The 7,112-nt window shown below is 44.3% G+C and overlaps 1 pseudogene; it reads right to left on the bottom strand.

The window, feature by feature from the left end:
• Nucleotides 1–383: 383 nt before the first annotated feature.
• Nucleotides 384–1,875, bottom strand: LOC115592903 (proteinase-activated receptor 1-like; annotated as a pseudogene).
• Nucleotides 1,876–7,112: the final 5,237 nt, after the last annotated feature.

The following is a 7,112-nucleotide window of genomic DNA, read 5'->3' as shown; positions in this document are numbered from 1 at the left end:
AATATCACTGCTGCATTAATGTGTTTGGATCATTGTACAGCTGTAGATGTTGAAGGCTGCGTTCAGTTTAACTACTTTAAATACTTTAAAACCTTCAGTTTATCACTAATATTCAACATCAGGAGCATCTAGATATAAGGTTTACAGGAAGGATACAGGAAGAGTGTGAAAAGTAACTAGTAATGGAGCCTTTACATCCAAACATACACACGTAGTTGATATTGGAGTTTATCCTTCAGGTGATCTTTTACCAACAGAACAGTTGCACCACCTGCTGGAGGAGAAAACAACTTGGACGATGTTGTAAATTGACACGATGCAGATAAAGTACTTCACATTTCCAATCAGCAGAGAGCAGCAGGAGACCAGAGACTGTGAGCAGGTGAGGCTTTATATTCATCACACTCTCATGATGATGCTGTAACATATTTATTTATTCACAGACCAACGAGACAGAAAGTGGTGAATATTTTCATATAAAGTACAAAGTAAGACTTTACTGACAGCTTTTTAAAAGTGAAGCATAAGTGCTTTAAAAGACTTCAGCAGATTTATATACAAAATAAAAGGTGGTTTTCTTCCATTACATGTAAGAAATACAGCTTGTGAACTTAAACAACACAGTGCAAAAATGAACGCTCTTCATTGTATCTATATTTACTGATGAAGTCTAAAATATTAACAATAAACACACTTAAAACAGACAAATAGTGAAACTAGTTTAATACTTATCCTCTTCAACCACAGTAAGAGAGTCCGACATGTTTATTCTGGAGCTTTCTGTGCGTCTGGCTCGGCTGCTGGACCTGCATCAGGTGGTGAATGGCTGATGCTCTTGCCCGCCCTGATGTTCTCACACCTCAGGAAGCTGGACAGTTGTTTCCGACACTGGGACGATCCAAAGTAGTAGACCAGAGGATCCAGGAGGCAGTTCAGACTTCCCAGACACAGGAACACCAGGTAGGCTACGTAGGAGCCGTTGGGATCCTGCTGCTGGTTCTCCTTCATTCCCTCGTGGAACTGCAGGTAGTGGGCGAGCAGCAGACAGTTTGTGGGTGCGAAACACAGCACAAACATCACCAGCACTGTTACAGACATCACCACTGCTCTTGTTCTCCTGCGGGAGCGTCCTGGGACCCCGGCGGCGACCCTGCTCAGGCACCAGATCACCCGAGCGTAGGACACCACCGTGACCAGCAGTGGCAGCAAGAAGAGGGCGCAGCAGAGGGTGACGAAGTAGATCCTGTACTTCCAGATCAGATCGTCTATGACCTGGACGTCATGACAGGTGGTGATGTTCAGTGCAGTGATATGATGAGTCTGTTCGGAGAGGACGAGGGGCACCGAACCAGCAAAGGACAGAATCCACATGGTCACACAGGCGATGATGGAGTTGCGTGGCGTCCTCCAAGTCAGAGAGTTGATGGGGTAGACCACACCGAGGAGCCGGTCCACACTGATGCAAGCTATCAGCAGGACCGAACAGTACATGTTCCAGTAGAAGGCTGCTGTGACCACACGGCACATGAACGGTCCAAATACCCAGTCGTTGCCTCTGAAGTGGTAGGAGATCTTGAAGGGGAGCAGGATGCCAAAGAACAGGTCAGCACAGGCCAGATTCATCATGTAGATCGCTGCCGGTTTCTTGGGCCGGATCCTCCAGGCGAAGGCCAGCAAGGCGCAGAAGTTGATCGGCACGCTGATGAGGACCAACGAGTAGAAGGACGGGATGAGGACGGTGGACACGGGGCCTGTCAGGAACAGCAGCACATCATCTGAGATGATCTGGATACTGGATATGGCTGTGTTAGGCTGCCGACCAGCTGTAGAACAATTGTCACGAATGCCTATGAAGGTCATCTTGGTTTTCTTTGAACTACCTGAAGGAGAAAATACATGTGTTAGGGCAAAGACACATTTAATCAAGGCATTAACAGGTGTTAGTGATTTACATTAAAGGAACAGTCCACCCAAACATGAAAAATCCAGTCCTCCTCTCCTCCTCCTGATGATATAAAGTCAGGTGAAAACATTTCTGGAGCTTCACAGTTAAACAGAGTTGCAGTGTTGCTGCTAAACAACTGAAGTAGCTTAGTAGAGACTTGATTTTATGAAAAATGTCTGAAACTATTCATACACTAGAACATAAAACACTTCAAACCGCTGCTGATGAAGTTTCTTCTCAAATCCATCTTGTCACACAGCCTGAAGTAAATGACATTATATCAAACATCTTCTGACATCATTTATTAATGTAACGTGTGTGTGTGTGTGTGTGTGTGTGTGTGTGTGTATGTGTGTGTGTGATGCATCCACATTGTGAAGCAGAAAGTAATTTGAAGTCTTCTTACAGTTTCTGGCAGCAGCAGCAGCGCACATACACATCAGGACCACCAGCAGAGCTTTAGGACAAACTGAAGGAAACATTCTGCTATCTGAAAATAAAACTGTTTTAATATCCGTTAATATCTTTTTCCCCCCAGTCTCGATTCTCAGCTCGGTTCTCTCTGCTGCTCGTCTTCAGTCACTCACAGTTTAACTGAGCTGTGGTTCCTCTCACAGTCCAGAGGGTCCCAAATGACCCCGTCCACCAATCAGCTGCAGCCTGCAGGCTCAGATGATGTTACCTTCCCACCACACAGCAGCAGCAGCATCCAATCTGACAAGCCGCCTAATGAGCCACAGTCAAAACGGGCCACTTCCTGAGAACCATGACATCATTTGATTATTTTGATGCCTTCTGAACAATGTTAACAATCTAGAGAATGCAAGTTTTGAAGAACTTGCGGTTGTGAATGCTCCCTGTTTACCAGCTGAAGCCAAATGCGGACTGCTGGCTGTGAAAACTTTGAATAATGTCAAGAATATCTAAAAACTGTGAAATAACGTAGGTTTTGTTTAAAACCTAAAGCCAAATTGAATTGTTGGCTTTAATTCATTTGAAGTCTCGTCTGAAGGTAATGAAGCTTCGAAATAGTTGTGTGAGAATGAAGCATTACAAATAGAATATAAGCTTTGAGCCAAACTGCAATGCTGACTTGAATCTGTGTTGAAAAGCAGCTGATGGAGTATGAAGAGATCTTGCATGAAGAGGTGTTGCAGTGAGCGTGAATCAAATACTCTGAATCGGACTCAGAAATTCAATAAATGTCAATATCGATCGATGATTGGTTCGATGATTGGTTCCTGGCTTGAATGAATGAAAAGATAATAGTTAAATACAGTTAAAATGTTTGGTAATATACTGTGTGTGTTTGTGTGTGTGTGCATGCGAGTGCAAGTTTAAGCATGGCTGTATGTGTGTGTGTGTTTGGTCTGTACATGTGTGATCATGTGTGCATGCTTACACATGCATATGTGTGTGTGTATTAAACTCATTGATAAATCTGTCTCTCTGTGTTGGCCCATTTGATCTCGGTTGCCACGGATGGTAACTGGGTTGGTCCTGGTAGCGGAATGTGAGAGTTGATTTAATAGTGATTTTAGCTGAGGCTCACCTCACATTATCATGCTTATCTCTGCCAAACAGTAACTGCTATCACTCAAATAATGATATGGTCAAAACTCGAGAGTCTTTTGAGCATTCTGTGAAATTTTTGGTCAAAAATGTGTGGTCAAAAATGTGTCTTTTGGAGCAGTTCAGAAAAGTGGATGTGTTTGCCTGCCTAAAGATATTTTTTCTCTCATTTAATGGGACTTAATGCGGCAGTTGGTCGGTGTTCCTGTCAGTTAAACGCCCACCGAGCCAAATGTTTTTGTCCGATTGCTTCCAGAGATCCACTGTAAAACCAGCTCGAGTGTGCCTACAGGCTGATGTTTTTATTTTCTTCCTGAGTGAAAATTGTGGAAATGAGGGTGAGTTGAAGACGAGATTTTCTCAATTTTTTTGAGCTCATCCCCACTCTGTCAGTTGGTTCCTGCACTCACTGTCAGAATTCCATCCCATACACACCAATGCAAAAAGCTCAAAGTGGCTGAAAAGTTACCAATGTTTGAACTGTGACTGTGCAAAAAGTATGAAGCACCAGCCTGTCCAGTCCTGCTCAGTCTTGCCTGTTGTCTCTTCAGTAATCCTGCTCTGGACTTTCTACGGAGGACTTTCTGGGAGCTGCTGCCGGTTTTTGAACTCTTGCAAACTGCCTTTGCTGAGAACTCCTGTCTCAGTGTGCATTGTGGGTCCAGTTTTGAATACTACGTAGTATAACAGAACGAACTGGCCACAATGGAACCTGTAGGCACTACCCAGGAGGAACAGAGCCCTGTACACTATGCACTCTCCAGTCAGGGAGCTCTGCTCGGGCAGCATGAGCAACTCCTAAATGCCTTGTTTGAGAGCAACTGCAACATGACACAGCAAGTTCCACAATCACCTTCTGGATCAGTTCCACAACCTCCTATTAGAGACTCCTATACTACGGATCCAGAACCTTTTCATGGAGACCTGGACCGTGTTCCGATATCCATACTTCCCGTACTTACTATACTTAGTTTGAGTACTTAGGGTGTCAACAGTTGAGTGTGCAACGATGTTCACTTTGCGCACTCGACGGCCGCCATCTTGTCTACGTAGTGGAAGAAGCAGAGCCAGGCAGAGGCGCTCAACTCGGATTTTTTTTTAAATGGCTACCGAGACGACAGCGCCTGCAGCGGAGCAATATTGCAGGATCGTAAGATTGTAATTGTTAGAAAGTAAAGTCGTAGATGTCTTTTGTTCATCGTTCAAAGCGGGATGTTTTTTGCAGTTGACGAGCCGTCACTGTTGCGATCGTAATTTCCGGCAAGGGCACCACGGAGTATTAGATTTGGAACAACACTCACCGGCTGAAATCTGCGTACTTAGTAAGTGCGTGTAGCACCCTACCCAGTGATTTAGAATATCTTCTTACTTACAAAAAACTATGTGCAAAGTATCACTCTGGGCGGGCTCTGGGTTCTTAATTTTAAGGTTTTGTGGTGCCGTATTAACCTATGTATTGACCATACAAAAGGTACTTTCTCTCAAAAAATAAGGTAAGAAACAATAATTGATTGGTGCCTCCACTCAAATATAGCTCAGTAGTGAACACAAAAATATCGCTTATCACAATTTCTTCAGTCAAATTCACAGCACATCTCCTTAAACACAAATTCAATACCCCAAAAATATGCATTGTTAATCAAATTCAGACAGTCTCAGAAATATAACGTTGCAGGCCTGAATCAGTGCTCGGGTACGTTAAGGTCTCAAACGGTTGACCAGTTCGCTCTCTCCAGCAAAATAAAACAAAACTGTGCACGTGCAACTGTTTTTTTTTGTACTCACTGTTCTTGTCCAGTTAGTGTGTGATGTGTGTGAAGATGAAGGGAATGAAGAATGTTAGAGGTGAAGATGAAGGGAGAATGAAGAGGGGAATGGAAATGGGGACTCCTACTGCTGTGACCTCGACATGTGCTGCTGTCCGACTGCTGTCGCTCAGAGGGGAAAAAAGGTCCACGGAGGGCTTCCTGGTCCAGTCCTCTGAAAACATACATTTACATCTTTTAATCATAAATAAAATCTCTATGCACTTCTATGAACTCAGTCCGAATTCACATAACAGCAGTACACAAACAGTTCAGCAAAATGAGTAACTTGAGGCTACTACAATTAACCCTGTGCAACTAGCCGTTGCATGCTAGCTAAATCACTATGCTAATCACGGTTAGCATTCACATTTTAACCTTGGCAGTAACACAGTTCGTAATTACCACAACACAAATAAACATTTACCTTCTGTAAACCGTTGTACTTCCATATACTGCAGAAAAACTCGGCATTTATCCCGATACAAGGACAATACTCCGGTGTTACATTTACTACTCCTGTGGTACTTTTCCTCCGCTGCTCTTTCTTACTCGTCGCTCTACCTTGATCTAACCTGCTTCCTCTATGTCCCACCCCCTTGCTCTCCCGACTGAACGACAACTCATGACAATGGAGCAGACCAGTGATGTGCACAAGGGGGGGGGGGCAGTCGCCCCCCCCCTTGTGGCCCAATTGTTGAAAAACGTGAGCTAAAGTGCCCTCCTGAGAGCCAAAACACACGCTAAAGTGCCCTCCTGAGAGCCAAAATGCACGCTAAAGTGCCCTCCTGAGAGCCAAAAAAGCGTGCCAAAGTGCCCTCTTGGTTGGCAAAACACACTAAACTGCCCCCTTGGCTGGTTAGAACATGATAAACTGCCCTCTTGGGAGCCAAAACACGCGCTAAAGTGCCCTCTTGGGAGCCAAAACGCGTGCTAAAGTGCCCTCTTGGGAGCCAAAACGCGCGCTAAAGTGCCCTTCTTTTCGCCCCTGCCCTTCAAAAAGTCTGCGCATGCCACTGGAGCAGACGACCAATCGACAGGCTATACAGGGATGAGTGACAGATAAAACACCAGTTGTCTATACTTTTAACCAAACATATTATAAACACATTTTAAATATTGTCTTGAATAAATTGTTTTAATACTTTTTAAACTGAACTCATAGTATTTTAAATAACAGTTCTTATTATATGAACTACAATAGGATGAACTTATTTATAGAAAGAACTTATATAATTATGTATTTAACTGATTTACATTTAGACAGGGCTACATGCGGATAGTGTACTATGTTTAAGTGTACTCATGGAAGTATGAATATTGGAACACAGCTCTGGATGAAAGTCAGGGATTCCTGACCTTGTGTTCTGGCAGTGTCGCTTCACCTTCACCAATGATTCCACAAAGGTACATTATGTTATGGGCTTACTAGGAGGGAGTGCTCTTGCTTGGGCAGAAGCAGTGAACTTTCACACTGGGGTCAGCTCACGCACCTTTGATGATTTTGAAACAAGACTCTAGGCTGTTTTTGACCACCTGAATCACGTCGTCAATGCTGCTAGCCGCCTGCTGTCAGGGGTCCCGCATGGTGGCAGATTACTCTGAGTTCTGGACCTTGGCTGCAGATACAGAAGGTTAGATACTCTGCATTCCCTGCACGTATACCCCTCAGACCTGCCAGACCGGCTACCAGGTCAGATAACTTGGCCCAACCTCTAGCTGTCTCGAGGAGCCCATGCAACTGGGTCATGCCAATCTCACGCAAGCGGAGCGTGTTCTCAGGACTCAAG

The sequence above is a fragment of the Sparus aurata genome, chromosome 12 (assembly GCF_900880675.1).
Source record: "Sparus aurata chromosome 12, fSpaAur1.1, whole genome shotgun sequence".
NCBI classification, from domain to species: domain Eukaryota; kingdom Metazoa; phylum Chordata; class Actinopteri; order Spariformes; family Sparidae; genus Sparus; species Sparus aurata.
The sequence above is the reverse complement of the archived record's forward strand: the minus strand, read 5'-3'. Positions and strand labels throughout refer to the sequence as shown.